Below are 10,000 nucleotides of genomic sequence, written 5' to 3'. Positions count from 1 at the left end.
AATAATTTCAGTATCACTGCGCTGCTGGTTGCTACTCCAACTCTCGTGGACGGGGAGTTGGATGTGTATGTGCGTGTCAGGTCACAGCCTTACCCATATATCAGCCATATATGAGCTCAGAGCTCTCTTCCGGAAAGGAAATAGCTATTGATCACAAGTCTAACCCGCAATCCAAAGACCATGGTGAATCACACATACAAACACATACATATACTCACACATGATTAATCAAATCCTTGATACTTATTTTCGACAACTGTTCTCTTTCGTGGCTTTTTTGATGACTTCTTATACCAAATTCTGATGCGCACCGCCTCCCATAGATTGGGCTGACTCATGAACACGTGTATGAGTACAATTTCCTTTAGACCTCATCCATCAGCATCCTCACCCACCCCCACACCCGCACCATCTCCCCAAAGACCGCATATTCAGGCATACTCATCCACTCTAATTCCCCGTCCCTTAGCGTGTGCTGCAAGCCTCAGGAGGTAAACAAATACAGACCGTAGTGTTAATTGGTAAAAAGGTACGAGGAAGGGATGTGAACCCGAGAGGAACGGATTCCAAAGGTTCTCTGGCGATGCTTATTCGTTCTTTTACTTTTATTTGAATTCTACAAACATTCACGAAAAAGTAGAAGCCGTCTTTGTTCGTGGTGGAGGTACTAGAGTAGATGAATTTTTCCGTATAGATTCGGTACTCCAGTCTTTGTTTTATAGCGAAAGAGTAGTCTTGGAGGGAGGGAGGAAGGGAGGGAGAGGGAGAGAGAGAGAGAGAGAGAGAGAGAGAGAGAGAGAGAGAGAGAGAGAGAGAGAGAGAGAGAGAGAGAGAGAGAGAAAGGTCCAAATGACTAAGTGCAAGGAGAAAACGGTGTTGGGTTTCAGGGGAAACAACAGTGTGTAGTAACTCTAATCTAACTACGCATTTGCAAGTCATGCCGGTTAAGTGGCCCCCGGCAAACACTTTTTATCTGGACGATATGATTAACATGAAGTACAAACCTCACTCGCAGTCCGAGCACGTTAGAGCGTCGCACTTGCGTCGAAGGTCGAGGTAACGGGAGGAGTTCGAACCCTGCCGCCGGTGAGGTAGACAAAAGACATGTTCAATACATTCCACGCTACAAAGTTCTTTGTAAGGGGCAACGTCCTAGCCTCCTGACAGGGGGAATTCGGGACGTTGAATCGAATCATTATCATGATATATACCTTAAATAGTAAATCTTAACACCAATATTAATATCAGCGTAAGAAATGTATCAGAATTATCAAAGTTATAAACCTCTTGTTTCGGCCATATAATTGCTATAATTATTACTATTGGTGATGTTATTTTCATTCAGTTAATAGAATTCTCATCACCTGTTTCATTCATATGGTTATTATCATTATCATTATTATGTTCTTATTCATATTCAGGTATACCTTTACTTGGGATTAACAGTGACCCCACCAGGCAAACGAAACTTCTCTATCTCTTTCTAAGCGTATCTCTATAATCACATTTTCTATTCTAAGACTGTTACAGCCTTGTATGAACTGCATTGTTCCTGCTTATCTCTGATTCTGCTTATTCGTTTCAATGATACAAGTGTTGGTTTCATGAAACAAAGAATGGATTGTCCTTCAGAACCGCTGCTTCGGTGGGAACAGCATACATCTTTTCTGAAGATTATGAGCTGGCCTTGCATTTGCTTTGATATCGGTTCGAATCCCGCACTTTTCTCTGGTTTCCAGTAAGGACTACCACCTGCCCTAACAGACCCTAAAGCGCAAAGCCGTTACGCGGCTCCTGGTGTAAGCTCCTCAGATTCCTACATTTTTCCTGAAGAGTAGTCTCAATAACTATAAAGGAAGATGAATGTGTTTAGAACCCCATTATGGCAACCTACATACTCAAGAGGCTTCCGAGGCCAGAATGTAAAGACGTGGGTACATACATACATACATACATATACCAAGGCTCTTTCCCCCTTACAAGGGGGGTAGCCAAAAAGAAAAAGGCATAAAATCATTCCCACCCATTCCATCCCTGAATACACTCCACACCCCTCCACCCTCCCTCTTATCTTAGCACCTCCTGAATGACGGGTCATCCCTGCACCTTGTCCACTGCCCATATAGACAAAAAAATAGACAAAGTGAATCGACGTTCAGAGGCTGAGGATCTTCAGAGAGCCAATGAACTTGAAGACCTCCGACACGAATTTCTTTGAGAGTCCTGATAGACACTCTCTCACTAGTTCTAGTTCCTAGAATGTGTTGCTATTGATGGTGGTAGATTTTCTAGTCCACAACACCTACATGACACACTGGGCCGATTCTCGCTAACATGCTACTTGCTTTGGCTACTTCGTTTGAGTAGAAACGACTTCGGTTACTATCTTTTGTTTTTCAAATTTCCAAGTGTTAATTTACTCTTGTGCCATACAGTGAAAAGATGAGTGGCGAAGTCAAGCCTATGCGAATGTTACACAAAGTGTTGAAATGTTCTAACGGAGGTCTAGAATATCGTAACCGAAGTAGTTTCTTCTCAAACGAGCTAGCAAAAGCAAGTAGCATGCTAGCGAGAAATGCCCAGTGTGCCGCTACCTTTATACTATGTCCTCCAATCCTACATCAAGATATACAAACATATACATAACACTCTCAGACATTCTTATCTTACCAGGCTTTACATCAACACACAAGAAAAAATATCCTTTTCTTCTTACATCTATTCATCCCAAAATCAAGTTTGGAGCTTCCCAAATCACCATACTATACCAACATCAACACATCACATCTACTTTATCCATAAGCCACAAGTTGTCCAGTTCACGATAAACCTACCCACCAACCCAGTAAGGGAAACTATAGTTTCTGTGACTTTCCTACTTTTTAGGGAATTCCCCTTGATAGCTAGATTACCTCTACCATTCTCTAGTAGCTCCTTCTACCAACGTTATATAAGAACACAAGAATGGAAGAAACTAAAAGAGACCATAAGACCTACAAGAGGAAGTTCCATGTCCATTAATGTCATCGTTATCCACAAAGATATTTAATCTTCTCAACCAACTGTTTCAGCGATCTCTACAGTGTTACTAAATTTATTCTATTCGTAAATCACTCAGTTGGTAAACTATTTTTTACCTATTTCCTTCTTAAACCTAAATCCGTGCAATCTTAATCCATCACTACAAGTCCACCACTAACATAAAATATATGTATATGTATATATTTCTGCTTGTAGCCTCCATTGGGTCTCCCGATGTTGATGGCTTAGAAAAATGCATTGTGGTTGTTGAAATGTATCTCTAATCACTGGGACCCATTCAGTGTTGTACATATTATATATATATATATATATATATATATATATATATATATATATATATATATATATATATATATATATACATATATAATTTTTTTTTTTTTTTTCTATTATATCAGAAACCTCCTTCCACAGTATCGCTTCGTCGTTTCACAGACACTTCCGGCGTTGGACCGGACAGCACGTCGCCTGATGACCAATTATTGAAATGCGGGTATCGATTGCATGCCGGGTGGTGAGCCCGATGGCTTAAGGTAGCGGCACACTAGTCTAGCATGCTATTTGCTCTTGCTACTACGTTTGAGCAGAAACGACGTCAGTTATTATATTCTAGACTTCCTTAAGAACATCTCAATAATGTATCTAACATTCGTATTCTAGGTTCAACTTCTCTTAGTTCGTCATTCAGCTTCTTACTCCACGACGCAGGAGTAAGTTGACATTTGGAAACTTGCAAAACAAAAGATCGTAACCGGCAGTCGTTTCTACGCAAATGAATTATGAAAAGCAAGTAGCATGCCTGCGAGAAATGCTTAGTGTGCTGGCACCTTTAGCAAACGCGAGTGACGGTGGCCAAGGTGTCTGTGTACAGAGAAGAATTCAGAGACTTTGTGTTGGATGAAGGCCAAAGATGTCTCTCAGGTTGTGGTGAGGAATTATCAAACCTCTTCTGTCATAGGTAGGAGGTTTCAGTGATGGTATTTGACAGGTTTGAATCCGAGGTTAAGTAGGAGTTCTGCATGGAATTTCATGGATTTCGTCAGAATAGAGTGTAAGCTGGTAACTTGAGACTGGTGGGAGGTATCCCCTGGTTGGTGCCAGCCATAATACATTGGGCCATTTACAAAACAGTTCGAGTATTTGGAGATGGTGTACATGTTATACAGAGAGAGAGAGAGAGAGAGAGAGAGAGAGAGAGAGAGAGAGAGAGAGAGAGAGAGAGAGAGAGAGAGAGAGAGAGAGAGAGAGATGGTCATGGTGAGGAATGACGCGAGATATCAAGACCTCCTTCAGACCTCCTCCACTTAGAAGAACTTCAGGAGAATCGAATGGCTCAAATAAGGAGTCCTGAAGTTGGGAAAGGCCGCGCGGTAACCCAGTGGATACCGTGTCAAATTCATGAGCAAAAGGTTGTGAGTTCGATTCCCGGGACCCGCTGTTCCCGGCAGCCCTGGCCAGGTGAGGATGCGACCTAAACGTTGGTCTAAAAAAAAAAAAAAAAAAAAAAAAAATAGCGACTTGCCGGTACTGACAGGGCTTACCCTACCCGCCAGAGGTTTCTCCCTTCCCACTTTATGGGAAGTGGTGGTGATGTAAGAAGTTAGGTTGTTCGAAGAAACATCAAGGAAGGATAAAAAGAGTTTCTGCAATGGCCCGAAAGAAATGTATAGTTTAGTCCCACCATAACATCAAAATCATCTTCCCTCCTTACCAACTACCGACCAGGAAGAAAATTTTTCAAAATACGAGCAACGGGCTGCGCCAGACCACGCTACGCGGGGGCCAGGACCTTCGGGCGAGCGAAGCGAGCTCACAGCCAATCAGTCGTCTCCGCTGCCGTAACGTCACCGCTCTCACCCCATCAGTTGTCTCCGTTGCAGTCACGTCACCACTCTCGGCCAATCAGTCATCTCCGTATCCGTGATGTCACCAATCTCTCAGCCAATAAGGGGCCAAAGGGAACGTGTCCCCTTGAGGGATTTCCGGCTTCCGGTCCGATTTAGACAGCAGTTCTTTTATCAGTGTATAGATGGGCCGAGAATTCCGAAAGTGTACAGATTTGCCCTTCTTGCATATGTGAAAAAAGCCAATGGCCTACTACTACCCGTATTAAACTGACGCAACCATTATCTTCAGTACAGTGATTTAGCTTTCATTTCCTTACGAAACCCTGATGAAATTGGTGGGATAGTGTAGCACCTCACCAACTGATAAACTCTTTACCCTCCAAAACTCTGCGGTCTACACTTTTCCCAGTTTTCCCCTTTTTGGGAACATGATAACACAGTTTTTAATAATGTATTCTTTGATGAGGGAAAAATAACATGGATTTTTTTTTTTTTTTTTCAATTGGTAGAGGTCATGAACTCTACTTTCGTGAAGAGCCTTACATGTATCTGATAAAAATGCGCGCGTGCACACACACACACATACATTTTATATACTTTATATATATATACATATATATATATATATATATATATATATATATATATATATATATATATATATATATATAAAATGTCCAACCTCGCTTGCTCATGGAATCTCTAATGGAGTGCAGGTGAGCAATGAAGGGCAAGAGGAGACAATGCATGTTTAAGCAAACCGAGAACTCGCTCAGGCCTGGGGTGGTGAAATTTAATGATCTTTTAATATTTATGACACTTACATATATATGTATGTACATATATATATATATGTATATATATATATATATATATGTGTGTGTGTGTGTGTGTGTGTGTGTGTGTGTGTGTATTATGTATATATATATATATAATATATATATATATATATGTATATGTATATGTATATATATATATATATATATGTGTGTGTGTGTGTGTGCGTGTTTTTATATTATATATATATATATATATATATATATATATATATATAAATTTTCGACTGTATTCTTAAGGAGTCCATTTTTCGAAAGGGTATGGCTAGACAGATTTCACTGAATATGTTGTTCCGAAACACACACACACACACACACACACACACACACACACACACACACACACACTGTGCTGTCAAGGCTCGTTCGATGGCATGAATTCGATATCATTCACAATTCTGACGCCGGAATCGTTAGAGTGTGTTCGAACGCTTACGTTCTTCCTTGTGATACCGCCGTGGCATCGGCTTCAGCTTAACATTTCAACTGTCTCGGCAGACTTGACGTCACACATGAAAAGTTCTTTTGCATTTTTTCTGGTCTGTCTGGATAACAAAAGTCTAAATCTTTAGGTAAACGGGTGTCTTTGTGTACTTGCCTGTGTGAGTGTGAGTGTGAGTGTACGAGCGCGTGTGTATTTCTATATGTGTGTGTGAGGGTGTATATATATATATATATATGCATGTGTATGTGTGTGTGTGTGTGGTTGGGGGTGGGTGCGTCTGTCTGCGTGCACAATCCATACACACACATATTATATATATTATATATATATATGTATATGCATGTGTATGTGTGTGTATGTGTGTGTGTGTGTGTGGTTGGGGGTGGGTGCGTCTGTCTGCGTGCACAATCCATACACACACATATTATATATATATATATATATATAATATATATTATATATACATCATATATATATATATATATATTCTGCTGAAGAGGACCACAGATAGTGATCGAAATATATAGATTTTCTGTCCATTTTATATCATTCTCCCACAGTGGGTCAATAAGTCTTTTTAAAAATGTCCTACTACGTTATACCTTCATATATACATATATATATATATATGTACACAAATATACATATATATACATATAAACACACACACACATATATATTATATATACATATATATATATATATATATATATATACATATATATATATACACACATACGTATATATCAAGGACTACTATTACACAGGACATGCGCACCCAGATCCCTGGGTCCGCTAGCGGAGGCCATTGCTTTCTTTGTAACCTAACATTTTATATTGGACAAATATATCAAAACTAGAAACCTAACATTGTATTTAGGACAAATATATCAACTATTGACTTATTCAATGCAGTATAAGTTAATATAAACTTTTATAGTGAAATAAGAAACTATTTTCAAAGCACTGTTATGCTTTGAAATGCCAATTTTAGCCGGAGTTAACAGGTATTATTGTATGAGGTTAGTGGACACCAGGGTTGGCGATTTTTTTTTTTTTTTTTTTTATCTTTTTAAAAAATATAAGAAAAATAGATTTTTTTTTATTTAAATCAGATTTATTTTATTTAAATAGATTTTTTATAGATTTTTTAATATTGTGGGATTGCTATCTAATATGCGAGCTGATTGCTAAAAGACATTTTTAGCATATCAATATAAGGAGCAGTGTTATATAGACTTGCCACAAGTATACAAGGAACGGTATAAGCCTACATGTAGTATATATAACTGTGCAGCCCACAAGTTTCAACAAGATTCTTGTTGAAACCTGCTCTAGGTAAGCAGCTTCTCACTGAGTCAGTTCCTGCTTTGGAATCAACCAGGAAGGATGTCTTCTGGACCTGGCAGAGTAGTTCCTTCAGGCAGAAAAAATTATCCTGTCTGGAATTATTTTGAAAAACTACCAACAACTTCTGGCAAAGGGTACCGAGCTAAATGCAAAGACTGCAGCCAGGAACTACAGGGCATTGTGTCAAGATTAAAATCTCACAGAGATAAATACCAAGGTCAGCCACAGCATACAGAAGAAGAAATTGATGACCAAGGTAAATAATTTTACTTATATTGTGTGCATTTTCCCCTTTTCATACGCAACTATATAAATTTGGTGAACAATGGAGAGCATGTGCAATAACAATGTGAAGGCCTAAAGAGATGATACTTCAACTTCATTACTTCTAAATTTGGGTAATGACTATATCACTATAAAATACTGTATCCTCTCAACCTTTGGGCCTAGATGATTGTTATTCATTTCATTCAACACTGTGTAATATATTTCATAAGTTCCATTGGAATTCAGCCCAAAGGGATTTAGCCTAACCTAACCCAACTAACCCGTTATTTTTGGTGAATTTAAAAGTGGACTGAATCCTGTGTGGACTGAATTCCTAGCCCACCTATTTCATATCCTGTTAATTATTTCCAAATAATTTAGTGGTTTGTGTGAATATGATCATTATCTAAAAAAATAACTATTGTACTCAAAATTAGCCTAAATCATACTGTATTCATTCATTTATTTATTCATTTATGAATTATGCAATATGCTAAAATTTTCTGTTTCCATTTCAGGATCTGTATCAACAGCTTCAATGCCTTCATCATCGGCTCCACTTGAATTATCTGCAAACCTGACTCCACCATTAAAAAGGTCACTATCAGACTCCTCCACAGGCGCCACTTCTGCTAAATCCTTTTCATCTAAAAGAAAGTCATCAACATCTCTGGACAGATTTATCATAAAAACTTCAGCCTCTCAAAAGGAAAATCTCGACAAAGAAGTTGCAAGAATGATATTTGCTACAAATTCACCATTTCGTCTTTTTCAGCATCCTCAGTTTCTCAAGATGGTTCAGAACCTGAGGCCAGGTTATATTCCTCCATCCAGAAAAGATATTGCTGATAAGTACTTGGATCTTGTGTATGAAAAGGAATATAAAAAGTGTGCAGATGACCTCAATAATGAAACTGTATGTCGTTCAATTGATGGGTGGTCTAACATCCATAATGACCCCATAATATGTGTCACTCTAACAACAACCACTGGTCTCATTTATTTAGTTGACACAATAGACACATCAGGGAAACCTCACACTGCTGAATATCTTCTACAACTTGTACAAAATTCGATCAAGAAGGCTGAACAAGATTTTGGTTGTCACATTGGAAGTGTTGTGACAGACAATGCAGCAAATGTCACCAAGATGAGAAAACTCTTGGAGGAATCGAGTGAACCTGAACATACCGTCCTCACATACGGCATATACCGTTCCATGTATACTTGTGGCAAGTCTATATATCACTGCTCCTTATATAGATATGCTAAAAATGTCCTTTAGCAATCAGATTGCATATCAAATAGCAATCCCACAATATTTAAAATCTATAAAAAATCTATTTAAATCAAATAAATCTGATTTAGATAAAAAAAAATCGATTTTTTATATTTTTTAAAAATATAAAAAAAAAATCGCCAACCCTGGTGTCCACTAACCTCATACAATAATACCTGTTAAGTCCGGCTAAAATTGGCATTTCAAAGCATAAGTGCTTTAAAAATAGTTTCTTATTTCACTACAAAAATTTATATTAACTTATACTGCAGTGAATAAGTCAATAGTTGATATATTGGTCCTATATTCAATGTTAGGTTTCTAGTTTTGATATATTTGTCCAATATAAAATATTAGGTTACAAAGAATGCAATGGACTCCGCTAGCGGACCCAGGGATCTGGGTGCGCACGTCCTGTGTAATAGTAGTCCTTGGTATATATATACACATATACATATATACATATACATATGTATTTATACATATGTATATATGCATATACATATATATATATATGTATATATACACACACATATATATACATATATATATACATATATATACACACATATATATATATACATATTACATATATACATATATATTACATATATACATATATTACATATATACATATATTACATATATACATATATATTACATATATATCATATATATACATATATATATCATATATATATACATATATATATATATCATATACATACATATATCATATACATACATATATCATATACATATGTATATTGTATATACATATACATATATGCATATACATATACATATACTTATACATATACATGTCTTGTCAATGCTAAGTCAGTTTCAACTATCTTCTTAGTTATCTTTTCTATTCTTCTTATATGTTTCTTATAGTCCAGGGGTAGACTAACATAAGTCTACCGAGATCCAC

At 37.4% G+C, this 10,000-nt stretch overlaps 1 protein-coding gene across 1 annotated transcript in view; it reads right to left on the bottom strand.

Moving 5' to 3' along the window:
• The window catches only part of para (sodium voltage-gated channel paralytic), a 639,183-nt gene that overhangs the window by 543,716 nt on the left and 85,467 nt on the right, over window positions 1-10,000 (bottom strand). The gene's annotated exons all lie outside the window — the stretch shown is intronic.

Source organism: Oratosquilla oratoria, chromosome 31 (genome assembly GCF_046742065.1).
Source record: "Oratosquilla oratoria isolate Oo_2021 chromosome 31, ASM4674206v1, whole genome shotgun sequence".
NCBI lineage: Eukaryota > Metazoa > Arthropoda > Malacostraca > Stomatopoda > Squillidae > Oratosquilla > Oratosquilla oratoria.
This window is presented reverse-complemented; position numbering and strand designations above follow the sequence as displayed.